This window comes from Bombina bombina, chromosome 2 (genome assembly GCF_027579735.1).
Source record: "Bombina bombina isolate aBomBom1 chromosome 2, aBomBom1.pri, whole genome shotgun sequence".
Classification (NCBI taxonomy): Eukaryota; Metazoa; Chordata; class Amphibia; order Anura; family Bombinatoridae; genus Bombina; species Bombina bombina.
The window spans coordinates 684,225,502-684,249,989 of NC_069500.1; positions in this window are offsets into that span (position 1 = coordinate 684,225,502).

Genomic DNA, 24,488 nt, shown 5'->3' on the forward strand with positions numbered 1-24,488 from the left:
ACCTGCTACAGCCTTCACCACACATAAACATGTGCACTCATCTCACATATAGTGCAGGAGCGAGTAAGAACAAAGGACAGGAAGTGTGAGTGGCTCAAATCATCCTAATGACACAAAATGAGAGGCTGCAGCAATCACTACCTCAATCAGCACTGCAATTAACTGCTTCACATATAGTGTGGGGAGAGGGGAGGGAGAGAGAGGGAGAGAGAGAGAGAGAGAGAGAGAGAGAGAGAGGGAGAGAGGGAGAGAGAAAGGGAGAGCGAGAGAGAGAAAGAGGGAGAGAGAAAGGGAGGGAGAGAGAGTGAGAAAGAAAATAAGAAAGAGAGGGAGAGATAGAAAGAGGGAGAGAGAGAGAGAATATAAAGATGGGAAGAGGGAGAAAGAGGGAGGGAGGGAGAAAGGAGAGAGAGGGGGAGGGAGGGAGGGAGAAAGGAGAGAGAGGGAGAGAGAGAGAGAGGGGGAGGGAGAGAGAGAGAGAGAGAGGGGGGAGGGAGAAAGAGAGGGGGAAGAGAAAGAGAGAGAGAAATAGAGAGGGAGAGAGACTGGGAGAGGGGGAGGGAGAGAGAGGGAGAGAGAAAGAGAGAGAAGATAAAAAAAGAGAGAAGGGGAGAAAGAGAGAGATTGAGAGAGGAGAGAGAGAAAGAGAAAGTGAAAGAAAGAGAGAGAGGGGGATGGGGAGAGAGGGAGACTATTTGTTTAGTTGTGACAAGTTTGACTGACAGTTGTGAATAGATAGAGTGACAGTGTACTGCACTCCTTAGAACACAAACTCAAGGATTGGCAATGAGTGCATATCTTGAAATTAAAAAGTTGAAAGGAGCCTTTTTTATAACAACAGTTTAAATTGCTAAGTGAATTACATCCCTGGCATACTATTTCCTTGTTTATAAGAACTGGAGAGAATGGAGAGGTTAGGAATGTTAAATAGGCTGTTAATAAACCAACTACAATACATATCAATCACCTAGCAATACATTTATATTCCATAATAATTTGCATCACTTTAGACATTCCACTGATTATGCACATGTTGTATATGGGTATGAGGCTCAGGCTGTGACTCCCTCAGCTAGCTTGCCTCTCTTGATAGATAGTTCCAATCAGCTGCCACTAGCCGCCCTCACGCTGCAGACTTACAGACTGTCAGACACTGTCACCACCACTCACTGACTATTTCAGTGCCCCTTGTATGTCTCCATGCTTCCCTATTTATCTCAGCATTCTGCCGTTTATCTCTGAGACCATGAGTCTTTTATATACTCATGTGTCTGTCTTATTGTCTTCTTGCTAGTTTTTGTGTCCCCTCTTTATTTTTATTTACTCATTAACCATCTTACTGCTGAACCCTCCTCTGTGCCCTGCTCTTGTCTCCCAGCCTGTGCAATATTATGGATTGCATTGGAAATATAGCGGGAGGATTAAAGGGACAGTAAAGTCCATGATTAGACATTCATGATTTAGACTAATAGACGGAGCATACAATTTTAAACAACTTTCCAATTTACTTCTATTATTTAATTTGCTTCCTTCTCTTGTTATCCTTTGCTGAAAGGTTTATCTAGGTAAGCTCAGGAGTAGCAAAGAACCTAGGTTCTAGCTGCTGATTGGTGGCTGTATATAAATATCCATTGTCATTGGCTTACCCATGTGTTCAGTTAGAAACCAGTAGTGCATTGCTGTTCCTTTAACAAATGATACCAAGAGAATTAAGCAAATTTGATACATCTAAAAGGATTTATCCCTGAGGGAGCAACAGGGTGAGAGTGAGATCACATAACATGCGATAAATGACTAACCACCATGAGCAGTGTGAGGTGACTATCACAGACAGCTATCTATATCTCCATCTAAATATATATAGTATCTTATTTGCACCCAATATACAGCATATACATTTAAAAAAGTGGAAAATATAACATTTATTTTCAAAATATACTACCACAAATTAAAGTCCAACACAAATGCATCACTAAGCAGTAGTAGATATAAAAAATAAAGTCCCTTACTTTCACATAGACACAGGTCACTTCAATTCACATGCACCTTCAATGCACTGGCCAACACACATCTCAGCCAGTGAGCCAGATTCAATAGGACTCAGGCATGTGGCAAACTCCCCCCCCCTCTTTTTGATGCAACTCAGTTAACAGCCAGCCCTTCAGGTACTTCCTGTCTTCTGGCACTGAGGGAGGGCAAGACAGCCTAACATAGGATTGTGAGGGAGCTGGGTAGCTCATTTTATGTCACTCAGTCACTGTTATGTAATATTTACTATATGACCAATTATATAAGTACAGTTCAAACTTTATAAAGATTGTATGCTATATTTCACAGAAATAGAGCATACAATCTTGATAAAGTGTACAGTGTCCCCTTATGTTCTATCTAGATGAGATGTTGTTTAGAATGTGCCACTGTCTTGAAGTATAAGCATCAGCTTAGCTTGCTACTCTGTGCTACTAACTGGCTGTGTGTGCTCTGGGAAGCACTAGGCAGCTTTTCAACCATGGAGCTCAGCTAGAGAGGGAAGACCAGTGACAGAACAGCAGAGATTCAGCAGAAGAAAAGAAAACTGACTGAAAGAATTTTTAACTCGTTTTTCTTTCTTTTTTACCTCTGCTGTTCTGCCACTGCTTTCCCTCTCTAGCTGAGCTCCGTGGTTGAAAAGCTGCCTAGTGCTTCCCAGAGCACACACAGCCAGTTAGTAACACAGAGCTATGAGACCATGACCAGAGAGGATAGTATGTCCGTTGAGTGTGCACTGTGCTGTGAGAATCAGGGGGCGGGGCACAATGTCAGTAACTTGTTAGAGAGACTGTGCTGGGGTGTGCATATACAATTGACACTCAGTCACAGTGCACACATATTACGTTAATGTCATGCTGCCAGTGCCAGGTGCCGGTTTGTAAAAAATAAAATATCACACAACCCTGCTTAATCCACAATCTATCAGTTGGAATTGAATTAGAGGATCAGATGAGAGTTTTACAAATTCCATTCCAACTGTTAGATTGCGCATAATTAGATTTTTTTACCCCAATATGCAGCTGGAACAGCAGAACTTGTAAAAACCTACTCATCTGCTCCTCTATTCCAACTGATAGATTGCGCATTAAGTATTTTATTTTTTTTTCAAAAAAATAAAATACTTAAATGAGCAATCTATCAATTGGAATTAGAGGAGCAGATGAGTAGGTTTGGAGCTGAAGCGTCAGATATTTTTTTACCTACTGCATTGTGTAGAATCAAGTAGCTGTAGGTTCAGTATCTCACTTTCAGTCTCAGACAGGGCAGGGTAGCAGCAGCTGATCGACGCAGCTCAAGATCTGAGGAAAGGAGTCGTGCACTAACCTTCCTTCTCGACTCTTCTTCTGTTCTGACACATGACAACACCTGAGTGACCTGACCACCAGACGCAGACGCTGCCTAATTTCCCGCCCGGCAACTCAGCCCAGAGACTCAGACATACTGATGTCTGATTGGCTGAGGGGCGGGCAGGCAGGGCTGAGGGCTCCAGAGGCTTGAAGAGTCAAGCCTCCGGTGGGAGCAGTATATGGGCCGCAAGAGAGACTGCTGCATAGCTATTATTCCCCACTGGGTGGCAGTCTCTAGCAGCCCATATACAACACAATACATTTGCATTCATATTGCGCAATGAAAGGATAGCTGGCCTCTACTTTCTTGCGCAATATGAATGTATTACTTAATATTAGGTTTTTTTTCCCCAACAAAAATGGCAATAAAATACTGAATTTGGTGGAGGGGTGGGGGGGGGGGTAGGGCGGGTCACCTTTTGAGATAAAAAAGAAACAAAAAAACCCGATTTTTTTATTTTTTATTATTTTTATAAAAAAGACTGTAATGCACCATTTGGCCAGGGGAGGCACTGCCTCACCTGCCTCCTAAGAGTGCACGTCACTGATATATATATATGTGTGCGTCTAAACATGTGTATGGGTGTGTGTATATATATATATATGTATATACATAAGAACACTATGAATGTAAAAGCGCTCACAGATACCTATTTGAATAAATGTAAGTCAGAAGTACCTGTAACTTGTTTGCTGATCTCAGTCACGATGGGGAGCAAATGAGAGTAGTATGGCGGAGATCTGCAGCTGTGGCGTCAGAGCCGGTCTGTGATCAGCATCCAAAAAACCCCAATATGTATTCCACAAGTTTTAACACCACACAAAGCGCAAAAAATCTCCTCAGTATGATAAAACTTCCTTTATTGTAGCCAAAAGTAAAAACATGACAGCCTTAGCACAGCTGTAATAAAGCACTAAAAATCTTATACACGTGTATTGATTTGTTTATATATGTATTTAAGTTTATACATACATATATAACTTATAAACACATGAATACACATCTATATACATATATGTGTGTATATATATATATATATATATATATATATATATATATATATATATTTAGCCAGAAGAAAATGCACTCTCAGGACTTTCATAAATAAGTTACTTTTATTTCTGTAACGTTTTCGGAGGTCTTGCCTCCTTCATCAGCATCATCAGCTGATGAAGCAGGCAAGACCTCCGAAAACGTTACAGAAATAAAAGTAACTTATTTATGAAAGTCCTGAGAGTGCATTTTCTTCTGGCTAAATATTTTCTACAAATTTGCACCCAGGCAGTTTTCCTCTGTGGGCGAGTTCTGGTGTTTTGGAAACATATATATATATATATATATATATATATATATACACACTTGGGAGCCCTTTCCACCCAAATACCTTAACTGTCTCTCGCTGAAAGACATTGGATATTTAAAATATTCATAACTACCTTTAGGTATAGCACTGTAGGTCTTACGCAGTGTTGGGTTAGCTTGTGAGCAATATGTTTTTTTTTTTTTTAAAGCACGCCCCATTGGTAGTTTGAAGTATCAAGCGCCCAATGTGTCCCCTTAAGCTCCCTTAGTCGTAGGATATCCTAACCTTATCCTAAATTATATGAAGTTATAGAGATTTAAAGGAAGCGCTAAAAAGCTAAAATTTCTATTGCAATTCACATTGAAATATAGTAAGTCCCCTACTTACGAACGAGTTCCGTTCTGGGAACACGTTTGTAAGTCCAAATTGTTTGTAAGTCCACCTGTATTGTAATTTATATGAAAAGTATTATAAATCTCACTTTATAATACTTTTCTCACAAATTACAATACAGTAGGTCATAAAAAACAATACTGTAAAAAATTTTTTTAATTTTACCTATTTTACCTTTTATAGTAAAATAGCTTACAGGGGCTGGCATGGAGTGAACAAAAACGGAACTAACTTCTGTGATTTGACATGCAAATGCATGTTTGTACCTTAGAAATTTCGCAACTTAAAAGTTTGTAAGTCCCCACCTACTGTATTGACAAATTTAAAAGAGTTAAAAAACTGACAAATTTGCGCAAATTTGAAAAATAGTGCAGCACTTTTTGATATTGTTAAAAGGTTTAGTCCAAACCCAATGTGTCAGTCCTGTTAAAAAAGTCTATATTAAAAAATCCAGAAATGTGTGTTGATTCCTGCTGTGCGTGCTGAATCCTTCTGATGATCAGTCTCGAGAAAGGCCTTGTTTAAGTCTTTAGACTTCAGACGGTTTCAACTGTGAATTGGCTCAGGTTCTTATACATAAAATCCAGTAAGCCTTATTTCTCCAACATTGGTGTGTCCGGTCCACGGCGTCATCCTTACTTGTGGGATATTCTCTTCCCCAACAGGAAATGGCAAAGAGTCCCAGCAAAGCTGGTCACATGATCCCTCCTAGGCTCCGCCCACCCCAGTCATTCTCTTTGCCGTTGCACAGGCAACATCTCCACGGAGATGGTTAAGAGTTTTTTGGTGTTTAAATGTAGTTTTATTCTTCTATCAAGTGTTTGTTATTTTAAAATAGTGCTGGTATGTACTATTTACTCTGAAACAGAAAAGGATGAAGATTTCTGTTTGTAAGAGGAAGATGATTTTAGCAGACAGTAACTAAAATCGATTGCTGTTTCCACACAGGACTGTTGAGATGAAGTAACTTCAGTTGGGGGAAACAGTTAGCAGTCTTTTCTGCTTAAGGTATGACTAGCCATATTTCTAACAAGACCATGTAATGCTGGAAGGCTGTCATTTCCCCTCATGGGGACTGGTAAGCCATTTTCTTAGTTAAACATAAAAGAATAAAGGGCTTCAAAAAGGGCTTAAAAACTGGTAGACATTTTTCTGGGCTAAAACAATTGCTTTACTAGGCATATTATGCAGATTCTAACTAATTATTGGTATTATAATCTTGGGGAACGTTTAGAAAAACGGCAGGCACTGTGTTGGACACCTTTTTCAGATGGGGGCCTTTCTAGTTATAGACAGAGCCTCATTCTGGGACTGTATAGGGGTTAAATGTAAAAATGGCCCCGGTTCCGTTAATTTAAGGGTTAAAGCTCTGAAATTTGGTGTGCAATACTTTTAATGCTTTAAGACACTGTGGTGAAATTTTGGTGAATTTTGAACAATTCCTTCATACTTTTTCACATATTCAGTAATAAAGTGTTTTCAGTTTGAAATTTAAAGTGGATTTAAAGGATGCGTACCTACATATTCCTATCCACAAGGAACATCATCAGTTCCTAAGGTTCGCTTTTCTGGACAAGCATTACCAGTTTGTGGCACTTACATTTGGATTAGCCACTGCTCCAAGGATTTTCACAAAGGTACTAGGGTCCCTTCTAGCGGTTCTAAGACCAAGGGGCATTGCAGTAGTACCTTACTTGGACGACATCCTGATTCAAGCGTCGTCCCTGTCAAAAGGAAAGGCTCATACGGACATCGTCCTAGCCTTTCTCAGATCTCACGGATGGAAGGTGAACAAAGAAAAAAGTTCTCTGTCCCCGTCAACAAGAGTTCCCTTCTTGGGAACAATAATAGATTCCTTAGAAATGAGGATTTTTCTGACAGAGGTCAGAAAATCAAAACTTCTAAGCTCTTGTCAAGTACTTCATTCTGTTCCTCGTCCTTCCATAGCGCAGTGCATGGAAGTAATAGGATTGATGGTTGCAACAATGGACATAGTTCCTTTTGCACAAATTCATCTAAGACCATTACAACTGTGCATGCTCAGACAGTGGAATGGGGATTATACAGACTTGTCTCCGACGATTCAAGTAGATCAAAAGACCAGAGATTCACTCCGTTGGTGGCTGACCCTGGACAATCTGTCACAGGGAATGAGCTTCCGCAGACCAGAGTGGGTCATTGTCACGACCGACGCCAGCCTAGTGGGCTGGGGCGCGGTCTGGGAATCCCTGAAAGCTCAGGGTCTATGGTCTCGGGAAGAGTCTCTTCTCCCGATAAACATTCTGGAACTGAGAGCGATATTCAATGCTCTCAGAGCTTGGCCTCAACTAGCAAAGGCCAAATTCATAAGGTTTCAGTCAGACAACATGACGACCGTTGCATATATCAATCATCAGGGGGGAACAAGGACTTCCCTGGCGATGAAAGAAGTGACCAAGATAATTCAATGGGCGGAGGATCACTCCTGCCACTTGTCTGCGATCCACATCCCAGGAGTGGAAAATTGGGAAGCGGATTTTCTGAGTCATCAGACATTCCATCCGGGGGAGTGGGAACTCCATCCGGAAATCTTTGCCCAAATAACTCAATTATGGGGCATTCCAGACATGGATCTGATGGCGTCTCGTCAGAACTTCAAGGTTCCTTGCTACGGGTCCAGATCCAGGGATCCCAAGGCGACCCTAGTAGATGCACTAGTAGCACCTTGGACCTTCAACCTAGCTTATGTATTCCCACCTTTTCCTCTCATCCCCAGGCTGGTAGCCAGGATCAATCAGGAGAGGGCCTCGGTGATCTTGATAGCTCCTGCGTGGCCACGCAGGACTTGGTATGCAGACCTGGTGAATATGTCATCGGCTCCACCATGGAAGCTACCTTTGAGACAGGACCTTCTTGTTCAGGGTCCATTCGAACATCCGAATCTGGTTTCCCTCCAACTGACGGCTTGGAGATTGAACGCTTGATTTTATCAAAGCGTGGGTTTTCAGATTCTGTAATAGATACTCTGATTCAGGCTAGAAAGCCTGTAACTAGAAAAATTTACCATAAAATATGGAAAAAATATATCTGTTGGTGTGAATCTAAAGGATTCCCATGGAACAAGATAAAAATTCCTAAGATTCTATCCTTTCTACAAGAAGGTTTGGAGAAAGGATTATCTGCAAGTTCTCTGAAGGGACAGATCTCTGCTTTATCTGTTTTACTTCACAAAAGACTGGCAGCTGTGCCAGATGTTCAAGAATTTGTTCAGGCTCTGGTTAGGATCAAGCCTGTTTACAGACCTTTGACTCCTCCCTGGAGTCTAAATCTAGTTCTTTCAGTTCTTCAAGGGGTTCCGTTTGAACCCTTACATTCCGTAGATATTAAGTTATTATCTTGGAAAGTTTTGTTTTTGGTTGCAATTTCTTCTGCTAGAAGAGTTTCAGAGTTATCTGCTCTGCAGTGTTCTCCGCCCTATCTGGTGTTCCATGCAGATAAGGTGGTTTTGCGTACTAAGCCTGGTTTTCTTCCGAAAGTTGTTTCCAACAAAAATATTAACCAGGAGATAGTTGTACCTTCTTTGTGTCCGAATCCAGTTTCAAAGAAGGAACGTTTGTTACACAATTTGGACGTAGTCCGTGCTCTAAAATTCTATTTAGAGGCTACTAAAGATTTCAGACAAACATCTTCCTTGTTTGTTGTTTATTCTGGTAAAAGGAGAGGTCAAAAAGCGACTTCTACCTCTCTTTCCTTTTGGCTTAAAAGCATTATCCGATTGGCTTATGAGACTGCCGGACGGCAGCCTCCTGAAAGAATCACAGCTCACTCCACTAGGGCTGTGGCTTCCACATGGGCCTTCAAGAACGAGGCTTCTGTTGACCAGATATGTAAGGCAGCGACTTGGTCTTCACTGCACACTTTTGCCAAATTTTACAAATTTGATACTTTTGCTTCTTCGGAGGCTATTTTTGGGAGAAAGGTTTTGCAAGCCGTGGTGCCTTCCATTTAGGTGACCTGATTTGCTCCCTCCCTTCATCCGTGTCCTAAAGCTTTGGTATTGGTTCCCACAAGTAAGGATGACGCCGTGGACCGGACACACCAATGTTGGAGAAAACAGAATTTATGCTTACCTGATAAATTACTTTCTCCAACGGTGTGTCCGGTCCACGGCCCGCCCTGGTTTTTTAATCAGGTCTGATGAATTATTTTCTCTAACTACAGTCACCACGGTATCATATGGTTTCTCCTATATATATTTCCTCCTGTCCGTCGGTCGAATGACTGGGGTGGGCGGAGCCTAGGAGGGATCATGTGACCAGCTTTGCTGGGACTCTTTGCCATTTCCTGTTGGGGAAGAGAATATCCCACAAGTAAGGATGACGCCGTGGACCGGACACACCGTTGGAGAAAGTAATTTATCAGGTAAGCATAAATTCTGTTTTTTAGCAGTAGGCTTTAACCTTCAAACAGTTTTACACTATATACGCATTTATTTTTTAACAGGAAATTATATCCTTATAGGATACTATCAATCACATCAGCATATAAGTGTTTTGGATCAGTATATAACATTTTTTTCATATTTTTTTCACTTTTTATTTTTACTTTTACTACAACTGATATTAAAACATATTTTTACTCTTATTATTTTTTATTCTTATTTTTTCTACTCTATTTTTGGGACACATTTTTGCACTTGTCACAAGAATATATATTTTTCACGAGGAATATATATATTTCCACACAAGGAACTAACTTTATCAGGAACCACCCCTCTTTTTATATACACATCAGGGTCGCGATCCGATATACGGCTGAGGTTTTGGCGCAAGCGTGGAAACCTGCGCTGCCCGTAATTTCACCTCGCACATTGGGGTATTACATATAAGGCACCGGCATTTCCTAAGTGCCGTAAGTCGGAAAAACTAGCGATGTCCAGAAATAAGCGTAAGTACAAATTTCTGGAGTCGCCAGTGACTTACGGCACTTAAAATCTCCCGTAACTGTCTAACACGCCTCCCAAAAATAAGCCCGACACGTATTCCCCTCTATCCGCAATCCCCCCTCTCATTGCTAATAATAAATGTATTAACCCCTAGACCGACAACCCCCCACAACGCAATAAGCCTAATTATTAACCCCTAAACTGCCATAGCCCACAACACAAGTCACATATTAAAGTATTAACCCCTAAACCGCCATAGCCCACAACGCAAGTCACCTATTAAGGTATTAACCCCTAAACAGCCATAGCCCACAACGCAAGTCACCTATTAAAGTATTAACCCCTAAACCGCCATAGCCCACAACGCAAGTCACCTATTAAAGTATTAACCCCTGAACCACCATAGCCCACAATGCAATAAACCTAACCCACCTAGCCTAACCCCCCCTAGCCTAACCCCCCCTAGCCTAACCACCCCCTAGCCTAACCCCCCCACCTAACCCCCCCAGCCTAACACCCCCTAAATGAACTAAAAATACCTAATGTACAAAATACTAAAGCTACTCATAAATTACAAAACACTAACACTACTTTAAAAATAAAAATATACTAAGTATAAATTAAAGGGGCAGTCTAATCAAAATTCTGGAGTAGACTGTCTCTTTAAGCTAGAATTACAGAAAAAAAGCTAGAATTACAGAAAATAATAAATAAAATAACAAAATTTTAAACTAATTACACCTAATCCCTATGAAAATAAAAAAAACCTACCCAAAATAAAAACACCCCCTAATCTAATAAACTACCAGTAGCCCTTAAAAGGGCTTTTTGCAGGGCATTGCCCCAAGGTAATCAGCTCTTTTGCAAAATAAATACACAACCCCCCCAACAGTAAAACCCCCCACCCACCAACCCCTTCCAAAAAAAAAATAACACTAAAAACCCTAAAGTACCCATTGCCCTGAAAAGGGCATTTGTTGGGCATTGCCAGCTCTTTTGCTGCCCACCCTATCTAAATAAAATAAACCCCCCCCAAAAACCCCTTAAAAAAAACTAAGTCTAACCCCCAAGTGGTCCTTACCTGTCCTGAAGACCGGCGGAGAAGGTCCTGTTCCAGGCGGTGAAGTCTTCTTCCAAGCGGCGACCTCTTCTTCTTCCAGGAACCAGCCAGCGTGGAGCGGAGGAGTTGAAGACCGATGACCGCGGAGCTGAAGACCGTCGACTCTGGAACTGAAGACCGGCGACGCTGGAACTGAGGACCGGCGACTCTGGAAGTGAAGACCGGCGACCGCAGAGCCATGGAGCGTGGAGGATCCTCTTCATACGATCTCCACTGTACACTGAATAGGAATTCAAAGTACGCGATTAAAAATGGCGTCCCTTGAATTCCTATTGGCTGATTTGAGCCTTCAAATTCAAATCAGCCAATCAGATGAGAGCTACTGAAATCCTATTGGCTGTTCAAATCAGCCAATAGGATAAGAGCTACTGACATTCTATTGGCTATTCAAATCAGCCAATAGAATTTCAGTAGCTCTCATCCGATTGGCTAATTTGAATTTGAAGGCTCAAATCAGCCAATGAAATGATATGCGTTTCCTGTATCATTAAATAATTTTTTTGGGGGTTTCATGTTCCTTTAATTTCAGCTCCTTAGCAGCAATGCACTACTGGGCCCCTGCTGAATACATCTGGTGAACCAATGACAAAATATACATGTATGTAGCCACCAATCACCAGCTCCTTTTCCTACAGAGCACCACAATTATGAAACAACCTCCCGACACTTTCAAACCTTCCCCAAGCCTTCTATCCTTTAAGAGATCCCTCTCTACATATCTCAAAACAGAATGCACCTGTCATGGTTGATTATATATTTCCTACCTGTTCTATGTTAAATTTTGCATATACAGGGAGTGCAGAATTATTAGGCAAGTTGTATTTTTGAGGATTAATTTTATTATTGAACAACAACCATGTTCTCAATGAACCCAAAAAACTCATTAATATCAAAGCTGAATAGTTTTGGAAGTAGTTTTTAGTTTGTTTTTAGTTATAGCTATTTTAGGGGGATATCTGTGTGTGCAGGTGACTATTACTGTGCATAATTATTAGGCAACTTAACAAAAAACAAATATATACCCATTTCAATTATTTATTTTTACCAGCGAAACCAATATAACATCTCAACATTCACAAATATACATTTCTGACATTCAAAAACAAAACAAAAACAAATCAGTGACCAATATAGCCACCTTTCTTTGCAAGGACACTCAAAAGCCTGTCATCCATGGATTCTGTCAGTATTTTGATCTGTTCACCATCAACATTGCGTGCAGCAGCAACCACAGCCTCCCAGATACTGTTCAGAGAGGTGTACTGTTTTCCCTCCTTGTAAATCTCACATTTGATGATGGACCACAGGTTCTCAATGGGGTTCAGATCAGGTGAACAAGGAGGCCATGTCATTAGATTTTCTTCTTTTATACCCTTTCTTGGCAGCCACGCTGTGGAGTACTTGGACGCGTGTGATGGAGCATTGTCCTGCATGAAAATCATGTTTTTCTTGAAGGATGCAGAATTCTTCCTGTACCACTGCTTGAAGAAGGTGTCTTCCAGAAACTGGCAGTAGGACTGGGAGTTGAGCTTGACTCCATCCACAACCCGAAAAGGCCCCACAAGCTCATCTTTGATGATACCAGCCCAAACCAGTACTCCACCTCCACCTTGCTGGCGTCTGAGTCGGACTGGAGCTCTCTGCCCTTTACCAATCCAGCCACGGGCCCATCCATCTGGCCCATCAAGACTCACTCTCATTTCATCAGTCCATAAAACCTTAGAAAAATCAGTCTTGAGATATTTCTTGGCCCAGTCTTGACGTTTCAGCTTGTGTGTCTTGTTCAGTGGTGGTCGTCTTTCAGCCTTTCTTACCTTGGCCATGTCTCTGAGTATTGCACACCTTGTGCTTTTGGGCACTCCAGTGATGTTACAGCTCTGAAATATGGCCAAACTGGTGGCAAGTGGCATCTTGGCAGCTGCACGCTTGACTTTTCTCAGTTCATGGGCAGTTATTTTGCGCCTTGGTTTTTCCACACGCTTCTTGCGACCCTGTTGACTATTTTGAATGAAACGCTTGATTGTTCGATGATCACGCTTCAGAAGCTTTGCAATTTTAAGAGTGCTGCATCCCTCTGCAAGATATCTCACTATTTTTGACTTTTCTGAGCCTGTCAAGTCCTTCTTTTGACCCATTTTGCCAAAGGAAAGGAAGTTGCCTAATAATTATGCACACCTGATATAGGGTGTTGATGTCATTAGACCACACCCCTTCTCATTACAGAGATGCACATCACCTAATATGCTTAATTGGTAGTAGGCTTTCGAGCCTATACAGCTTGGAGTAAGACAACATGCATAAAGAGGATGATGTGGTCAAAATACTCATTTGCCTAATAATTCTGCACTCCCTGTATTGTGTATTATTATTGTTTTTGTATTTCATTGTACCCTATTGTATCAATGCAATGTTTTTTAGACCCAGGACATACTTGAAACGAGAGAAATCTCAATGTATCCTTCCTGGTAAAATATTTTATAAATAAATAGTTCACATTTGTGCATTGCTGCTCCTGAGCAATGAAAATATGTTTTCAACAAATTATACAGGGGTAAGCATTGGCGCAAATAGATTTAAAAGTATTGCATGTAATGTTTTTCTGCCTTAAGATATCACTACATTTTATACTAATTTTATACTAATTAAACTCTTAAGATCTTGTTAAAAATAAAATTATGTCGGTCATTATATTTTTGTAATTTAAGGTATTAAGTGCTATTTATAATACATTTCATTCACTATTTTTTAATTGATGGATAGATACATATATTGTGTGCAGGTGCTACACTAAAAACTGCATATACATTCTCCCACTTGGACTTGGTTTGAATTGATAAATGATCCCAGAAGAATCCCAACACAAATCCAGACACCTGGCTGTGGAGAACTGAGAAATATAGCTAATAAAATCCTTGAACGGAGCTTACTGTGTTGTTACAATGTGGCTTAATAGTATAAATGTAACAGCCAGCACTTCTTGTAAAACACTGGGGGTTATGCATAAAGCATCATAATGCTGACCAGAGTATGTATATATGTTTGTGCAAAAAGAACACCAGGGCTCTCTGAAATTAATTTATGTACTCTGATATTATGTTTTTAATAGCTTTGCCTACTTTTCGTTATAGTGCTATTTTAGTTAGGGCCAGAGGGAATTTTATTTAAATCAGGTTGAATAAAATTCAAATTTAAACTATTCAGTTTTCCTTCAAAATGTTTATACTATTTAACAGTCTAGATACATATTAATGATTGCATTTTAAAAGTAAAATGTTTATATTAAATAAAGTTACACAAGGGAAGGTAGAGATGTGAAGTGCATGGTCAGAAAAGAATATGGACCAGATTCAAGTAACGTGCTATTTTGTTTTGAGCGTATTACAAGTTTAAAGTGTTGACTTCTTCTCCTCTTCAATTGAGTATGCTTTAAAAAAACAATCTAACACTAATCTCTTGCGCGCTAGCCTGACACAGTGTTTGACCTGCAGTGATAAACCCAAAGGTAGTTATGAATATTTAACATTGCAATGTTCTTCACATAGAGAAAAATGTTCTCTTTATTTTAAATACATATTTATAATATATATATATATATATATATATATATATATGGAATAGAGAAAAGACAAGCACACAGGGGGTGCACCTAGTACAATAAATGACAGACTAGGTGACTTTAATGAAAAAGATATGCAGCACACTCACGTGGTTCCACCTCAAACGTATGAGGTATGTTAAAGGCACTTGTGGTATAGTAGCAGATGCTCCTCCTTTGGGAAATCTCCTGCCTGAATCAAACTGCTCCCTTGAACACACTCAAACTGCATACGAGTACACCTCCACATGTACAGCTAGTCAGAAGTCCTTAAACCTTAGGTAAAAAGGAGACGGGGCTACTATATAAAAAGGATGTTTATTGAGACATGAAATTATATACAAATGTCAGTAAAAAGTTCACAAAGCAGAAAGGTCACATACGGCCATAAAGTATATAAAACCACATGAAAAACGTATCAGAAATGAATAAAAACAACAACCATTTACATAAAAAACCCAGATTGGAGTTTGCCAAAACTTACCTGAGGAAGCCAAAATCCTTTTGGGATAATGTGCTGTGGACAGAGGAAACAAAATTACAGCTTTTTGGTAAAGCCCATCATTCTACTGTTTTCAGAAAAAGAAATGAGGCTTTTAAAGGAAAGAATACCATTCCTACAATCAAACATGCTGGAGGTTCACTGATGTTTTGGGGTCACTTTTATTGCAAACGGTTTAGACATTAATGGCTGTGTGTTGAGTTATTTTGAGGGGACAGTAAATGTACGCTGTTATACAGGCTGTACACTCATTACTCTACATTGTAGCAAAGTGTCATTTCTTCAGTGTTGTCGCATGAAAAGATATAATAAAATATTTACAAAAATGTGAGGGGTTTACTCACCTTTGTGGGATACTATATATATATATATATATATATATATATATACACACACGTGTATTTATGTTTAGGAGTTGAAGTGATGAAGAACCACTAAAAGAGTATACTTATAGCATTCTATACCATTATTCCACTGTGAAAAGGGGTGAACATAATACCTATGGAATTGGAAACACCCACTCCCTAGTTAAAACATAACAATAACACAAATACTTATTTTATTGGGATACCATTAGGTAGTGCCAATCGTTTTCTCTCTATTCTTATTGGTTCTTTCCTTTTGAACTGATGTGTATATATGTGTATATATGTATGTACACATATTTATATACATATATATATATTTATATATATATATATATATATATATATATATATCTACCAAAGCTAAGTGTATCTGTTGTAAGTTAGCTGAGATTATATCTCCAGCTGTAGTATGTAACAGTTGTCATAATAAGCTTTTGCATGCCGAAAATGTTTCTATCAGTATTAGTACAGTATCTGTTGTTCCCTCAACATCTAATGTACATGATATCCCTGTTGATATGAAAAATTATATTGCTGATGCAATACAGAAGGCTATGTCTGCTATTTTGCCTTCTAATAAACGTAAAAGGTCTTTTTAAACTTCTCATACAACTGATGAATTTTTGTAATGACCAACAACATACTGAAATATCCTCCTCTAATGAGGATCTCTCTGGTTCAGAAGATCCTACCTCAAACATTGACATTGATAAATCTACTTATCTTTTTAAGATTGAGTATATATTCTTTCTTTGTTGAAAGAAGTATTGGTTACTTTGGATATTGAGGAGTCTGGTCCTCTTAATAACAAATAATTTCAAAGAGCAGAAAAGTGTTCAGAGAATAATTCCCAAAGAGTGTTATAACAGTATAAATGTATCACCCAAATAACTCAGGGGAATACAGTCCCAATAGAGTCCGTGCTATAAGGAGCTGAACGGTCAAAGAATAGTTCAAATAATTCACTAGCGGCTGTTCCCGGTTTGCGTTTTCAAACACATCAAATAACAGTGCATACCGCTCCCAACCTAGATGTCACCGGTGTAGAATGCAGAGTCTATGTAACATGTACAGTCATTGTGGAGATGTCCGTAAATTCTTACCCTCCACTAGTCTTGGTGGGGTGCCTGGACGCACTGCTGTACTTCTCCTCGGACTGGGGTAGATACCCTTCCGTGGGGGTGCAGCTTGTGAGTCCTCCTTGGCGTGCTTAGAGATCCGGCTCTGGTAGCATGGTGCTTCTCATGCATAACCCGTGATGTCGCTAGGTGCACTGTGGGTAGTGTGACGGAACAAACCCGAAAGCCAAAGTGAGTGCGGCAAAGAGAGCAGCAGGTCAGTATGCGGTATATCCCACCGCTTCAGAAATACGATTTCAAAAAAAGGAGGTCTGCTGACTCAGTAGTGAATGCTGGAAAAACTTGTTTTATTTCAGTGATCCAAACAAGTCAGAGTACATAGGGTCACAGTAAAGAAAGCCTGACGCATTTCACGCATGCGTAGATGCGCTTCTTCGGAGGCTGATTAGAAGTTAGCTGAGATTATATCTCCAGCTGTAGTATGTAACAGTTGTCATAATAAGCTTTTGCATGCCGAAAATGTTTCTATCAGTACTAGTACAGTATCTGTTGTTCCCTCAACATCTAATGTACATGATATCCCTGTTGATATGAAAAATTATATTGCTGATGCAATACAGAAGGCTATGTCTGCTATTCTGCCTTCTAATAAACGTAAAAGGTCTTTTTAAACTTCTCATACAACTGATGAATTTTTGTAATGACCAACAACATACTGAAATATCCTCCTCTAATGAGGATCTCTCTGGTTCAGAAGATCCTACCTCAGACATTGACATTGATAAATCTACTTATCTTTTTAAGATTGAGTATATATTCTTTCTTTGTTGAAAGAAGTATTGGTTACTTTGGATATTGAGGAGTCTGGTCCTCTTAATAACAAAACTAGTAAATGTTTCAATTCTGTTTATAAACCTCCTGTGATTACTCCTGAGGTTTTTTGTCTAGCATTGTTTGTTTATTTCAACTTGCTAATCATTTCATCTGTGATGCTATTTTTGATATCATCAAAATTGATGTTAAATCTATGTCTTTAGGCCTCAAGATAGAAAATCTAAGGGTGAATCTAAAGCTTTGATTAGTTTTTGTTCCTTTCGTCAGAATAGAGAACAGAAAAACTCTCCTTCCCCTAAAGACTCTGGTTCCAATTGGAAGCCATCTTCAAGTTGGAATAAATCCAAGCCTTTTAAGAAACCAAAGCCAGCCCCCAAGTCTGCATGAAGATGCGGCCCTCAATCCAGTTTAGCTGGTGGGAGGCAGATTGAAATTATTTCAAGACATTTGGGCAGATTCTGTTCAAAATCAGTGGATTCAGAGCATAGTCTCTCAAGGGTATCGGATAGGTTTCAGAGTAAAACCACCTGTGAGAAGATTCTTTCTCTCTCATGTTCCAACAAATCCTGTGATAGCTCAGGCTTTTCTGAAGTGTGTTTCAGATCTGGAGCTTTCAGTGGTAGTTATACCAGTTCCGCTTCAGGAACAGGGTCTGGGGTTTTATTCAAATCTATTCCTTGTCCCAAAGAAAGAAAATTAATTCAGACCAATTCTGGATCTGAAGTTTTTGAATCGTTTTGTAAGGGTCCCAACTATTAAGATGGTGAGTATAAGGACTATTCTGCCTTTTGTTCAGCAAGGTCATTATATGTCCACAATAGACTTACAGGATGCATATCTTCATATTCCGATTCATCCAGACCATTATCGTTTTTTAAAATTCTTTTTTCTAGACAAGCATTACCAATTTATCACTCTTCCATGTGGCCTTGCGACAGCTCCAAGAATCTTTTCGAAGGTTCTCATGCCCTTCTATCTATAATCAGAGAGCAGGGAATTGCAGTGTTTCCATATTTGGACAATATCTTGGTACTAACTCAGTCTTTACATTTGGCAGAATCTCACACGAATCAACTAGTGTTGTTTCTTGTTTCTTCAAAGACATGGATGGAGGATCAATTTACCAAAGAGTTTCTTGATTCCTCAAACAAGGGTCACCTTTTTAGGTTTCCAGATAGATTCAGTGTCCAGTGCAAACTTGAAGCTAATGACGATTATCAGAATAACAGTTTAATGGTCACACTATAATCATTTTCTTGAATGTATTTTTCAACTCTCACAATACAAGTATTACAAATCACATACAATATATATATATATATATATATATATATATATATATATATATATAATTTTTTTAAAAATAACTATAAGTGTGTATGTGTGTTGCTATAAAACTGTCAATCACTTGCTTTCTAGATAACTTTTCTGTCTTGGGCTCTAAAAGGTACATTAGCACCCAATATAAGCCTCACAGAGAACAATATAACATCTATTTTAAAGGAAGAGGAACCCCCTCATTGCATTAGTGATCACCTAATCAAACCATAAGTATTTTAAACAAAATCATGGTTGGTGTTGTAGCTCCACTTTTGTCCTGTCAAAGTATCCTATTTCCAATAAGTGATTATATATCCACTGGCCTGCCAGGTAATTGCTATGATAATAGAAAATACCTCACAGGATTCCCCTAATAGAACCATAAGCATCTAGAACAAAATCATGGGTTCTAAGGTAGCCTATCTCACCCACTTAAAGTCGTTATGTATTAGGGATGGGCGAATGTGTCAAAAGTACAATTCATTTAATTGAATGAATAGTAGTGTGGACATTTTGTTTTGGACAAAAACCTGATTTTCAAATGTTACTTTTATTTTCAAATGCTCATAAATAGATTGAATATCCACATTCAAAATTTCAAATGTAACATTCACTTTAACATATACTATTCACAAGTTAAATAGTTTATGTGGTAGGGAATTTAGTTAATTGATACATAATAGATACAAATATATTGATACAAAAATCCTTTTTCGAATATTAAATTTAAAGATAGCATTAGAAATAAATATTGATTAAATATTTTTTAATTCAAATCTTGCATAATTTGAATATTTCATTTTTTTTTAAATCTTGTTTTTATTGGTTTTTAACAACAGAAATAAAATATATTCAAACATGAAAAGTAGGCAACAAAAAATAATCATAAAACAAATACCTTATGAGTTACCATTAACAAAGTAACTAACCATGCCTTTTCGACATGGGTCAACTCAATCTCATTTAGTGTATCTTGAAAAATCACTGTATTCCTTTATCTTCCATTGCAACATTATTACCACAAGCAATACGGGAAATCATAAAATACATTACCCAGAATTACATTGCCAGAAAAAGAACATTATCTGGACACTGAGGATATAAGAATTGGAGAACACTTTACAATGTAATAGATTACACTTATAGCGTATTTATCCGGCCTATATCATGACCAGACTTATAAATTATAACATTACTTATTCTTACCTAATCACACCATACAGTGTGTGTACCGAACTAAGGCGAAAAAAAGGGAGAGAAAAAAAAAGTGAAAAAGGGAATAAGAGTGTACCTCTCCTGTCTCCTCCCCTCCCCCACCTCATGTAGATACCTGATTTCTCCCCCTAACCCACTTCTCTGGCATTCGATACCCATAATGGTGGAAAAAGGCCATGTACAACTAGATCTGCGAAGCTCTGAGAGCTTAAAAATGGCATTAAGATATTTTTCTGAACTAGCAGCGGATAGGACTTAATTATTGGAAGCCAATTATGAATAAATTTGCTGATTCGTTTTTCTGCGGTAAATTGAGTGTAAAATGCTTCATATATAATTTGGGCCTGAATCTCTTTGAGAAAAAGAGTAAAAGGCGGGGCCTTGCACATCCGCCAATTTTTAATTATAAGAAACCTAGCTGTAAGTATAATAGTAGTAAGGGAGTGTGCAAAGATGTTTTTTTATCTGAATATGTATTCTAAGAAAAAATACAGCATCAGAAGAAATTTGAACAGCTAAGTTAAAAAACTGGTTAACCCAATACTGAATTTTCAACCAGAATTGCTTTATTTTTGGACATGTCCATAACATATGCATTAAATTAGCATTGATATGAGAGCATTGAGGACAAAGAAAAACTTGTGTAGGATAAAATTGTGCCATTCTGGATGGTGGCAAATAATATTTATTAATAAGTTTAAAATGGGATTCACACATTTATTTACTGTGAAAAAACTCTGATCAGATCCAGGTTTATAGTAGGAAAAACACCAGCCCAATTTCTACAAATTTTCTTTACCAGCAAAGCACCTTGTTTAGCTAGCATTATAGGAATCAGTTGTGTGTGCAGAAGAATGCGCTAGCAATACAAAATGATTATAAGCCTACAGACAAAGGTGAATATCTCCTAAAAAACACCCTGGAGAGACTATTGGGGGAGTTATTTAGATTGTAGGGAGTCCCTAAAGACACTCAAACAATACTAAAAAAATCTGTGGCGCTTAGAGATAAGCTAAAATAATCACTAATGGCTATGTGAGTAGTGGTTCAATTTATATATATGAGTAGTAGTTCAATTTATATATATAAATTGAACTACTACTCATATATATAAATTGAACCACTACTCACATAGCCATTAGTGATTATTTTAGCTTATCTCTAAGCGCCACATATTTTTTTAGTATTGTTTGAGTGTCTTTAGGGACTCCCTACAATCTAAATAACTCCCCCAATTAGCTAGCATTATATCTGAACCTATCTATACATGAGTTAATCTCGTCCCATTTAGATGCCCAATCCCCCACAGGAGAGCAGTTGTGCAAGAAGTGCCACAGTTGAAAATAAGCAAACATATGTCCCTGGCTAAGTTGAATTGTTGGAAAAGAGTACCTGACAGATATATTTGCTGACTATCTAACATAGCCTGGGACACTAATACCAATCCATTCTCCTCCCATTTTTTAAAAACCTTATATTGTATTCTTGGCATAAATTCTGGATTACCTCTTATGGGAAGAAATTTAGAAAAGTGAGGGTCTACTTCCATAACCTTACAAAATTTCTGCCAGGCTACTATTATATTTTTAATGGAAAATAATATTATAATTTTAGGTGGAAGGTGTTTAATTACACTATGTAAGATAGCTTTTAATGAAAAAGGAGCAATACATTGCCTTTCTAGTTCAATAGTAGCAAAGTTTTTAGAATCGGTTACCCAATCAAGCGCAAATTTAACTAAGGTGGCAATATTGTACAGTTTTAAACTGGGAAGGGCTAGACCTGCTAGCCATTTATTTTGTGACAATCTAGCCAAAGATATACGGGCTTTCTTATTACCCCAAATAAATTTTGTTAGATACTGATCAAATTTCCTCAGATCAAGATTTAAAAGGAACAAGGGTAAATTTTGTAATTTATACAATATCTGAGGAAACACAATGGATTTTACTAAATCCACTCGCGCTGATATAGATAGAGGGAGAGAAGCCCATACTTCAATATTGTTCTTAATCTTCTGTAATAGGGGTGAGAAATTCAAGTTATACCATTTTTGTGGATCTCTATGTAATATTGTACCCAGATATTTAAGACGATCTACAACTTTAAAAGGATGATTTGAGCAACTTACCCTCGATTTGATTATCCACAATAATTCGCTTTTCCCATAATTAATTTTATACCCCGAGAAAGAGTTAAAATCAGAAAATATTTGCATAACTAAAGGTATATTGTATGCCGTTTTTATCTAGAAAAAGTAACATATCATCTGCATAGAGAACAGTTTTCAGTTTTTGTGGTCCCATTGAAATTCCACTCAGGATCTCCCTTAACCAAATAGCCAGCGGTTCTAATGCAATATTAAACAGCAGCGGGGACAAAGGACATCCTTGCCTTGTTCCCCTACTGAGTATTATTTTAGGGGACAGCGTACCATTAATCAATAAATATGATATCGGATTCTGATATATTTTATGAACAAAATGCACAAATTGCTCCTGGAACCCAAATTGTTCTAGAGCCCTAAATAGATAATGCCACGTGATAGAATCGAAGGCTTTTTCCGCGTCTACTGTCAAAAGAGCCAAATCTGCATATGTTCCCTTTTTTTAAATTTTATCTCTGTTCCACATATAGTCCAAGAGCATAACTACTTTACAAATATTTTTAGCAGAGTTCCTTCCCTGTATAAACCCGGTCTGATCAGGATGTATAATCTCATCTAGCCCTTTCGCCAGCCTATCTGCAATGATTGAAGTTAAAATTTTATAATCTACATTAAGAACCAAGATCGGTCTATATGATGCTGGGTCCCCTCTTTCCTTTTCTTTTTTTAAGATTAAAGTTATATTAGCTGCTTTTAAAATGTTAGACATCGTGTTACTTTGGGAAAAATACTCATTATAGAGCCTTTCCAGAATATAGTTAATTTCTTGGGATAAGATTTTATAGAATTCCGCTGGTAAAAAAATCGGGCCCAGCTGCCTTATTTAATTTTACGTTCTCTATTGCTTTAGCAATTTCCTCTCTGTTTGAAAAATATTTTTGACATAACACACATACAGTATATATATATATATATATATATATATATATATATATATACACACATACAAGTATGTGCAAAGATATATGTACAAATTCTAGCATTAACAATCATTTATAAAAATAAAATTAAATGGAATAACAGCATATCATGACTTCTAGAAATACAAATACACATTAATTTATGTGAAAGTATCATATAACACATTTTTTTGTATAACAAATAAATATAAAAATAACTTTATATGAGATATTGTTTGTTGAGGCATAAATGTAGCTATTTCTTGGACATTAACAGTTGAAAAATAAAAGATTAGCTTTAGAGAAATGTACTTGTTCATGGACAGTAATGCAATGGTATAAATAAAGTTTGGAAAAACCCAAATAACTGCGTCATCGATGACTGTTAGTTAACAACAGTTCGATGCTCTTCACACCATACTTGATGCGCGTGTTTTTGACAACTTTTTTGATAAATATGGGGATCATATTCAGATCTGCGTCAGCGATGTTTGGCGAGTGTATTGACGCTGGCGAATGCACTGAGATTGACGCTTTGTTAAATAGACCCTCTAAATGTGGAATAATAAAGTGAATGATTTCATAGTTTATAAACTAGTCACTCACATATTGTTGCTTTACAGTGTACATTAAAAATAACCATTTTACATTCTGGATAGAGTCTCTTTGCCATTGTTGTGTATATATATTTTTTAATAGTATATTATTGATATGGTCAAATAGAAGAAAACACTGCAACTGATGTTAAATTAAATGACTAAAAAACTATACAAATGTCTTCAGCACACTGGAGTGAAATGGTTCAGCAGTCCATAAATATTGTCTATTTGTGTGGTTGCTTCTGTCTGTACTCCATCTTTGTTTTCTTTTAATTAATAAAGATTTTTCTTTATTTTATTCCCTGGACTGCAGCCCCCCCCCCCCCTAAAGTGATATCTATGTGGAATAGTTTAATCTACTTGTTATCCTGCTGCATTATTGGTATCAGTGTAGTGAGGGCTAATCTCTGTTCAACGTTTGCAGAGTTGGCAGTCTAATGTCTTTTGAAAGCAGTGGATTTTTTTTCTGCATGGGGACACTTTGCTTATACAGTCACTGCCAGAAAAAAGCAAAAAAGTTAAAAGCTAGCAAAAGATTGTGTGAGACGCTAGTCACATATTGTGTGAGATGCTAGTCACATATTGTGTGAGACGCTAGTCCCATATTGTGTGAGACGCTAGTCACATATTGTGTGAGATGCTAGTCACATATTGTGTGAGACGCTAGTCACATATTGTGTGAGACGCTAGTCACATATTGTGTGAGACGCTAGTCACATATTGTGTGAGACGCTAGTCACATATTGTGTGAGACGCTAGTCACATATTGTGTGAGACGCTAGTCACATATTG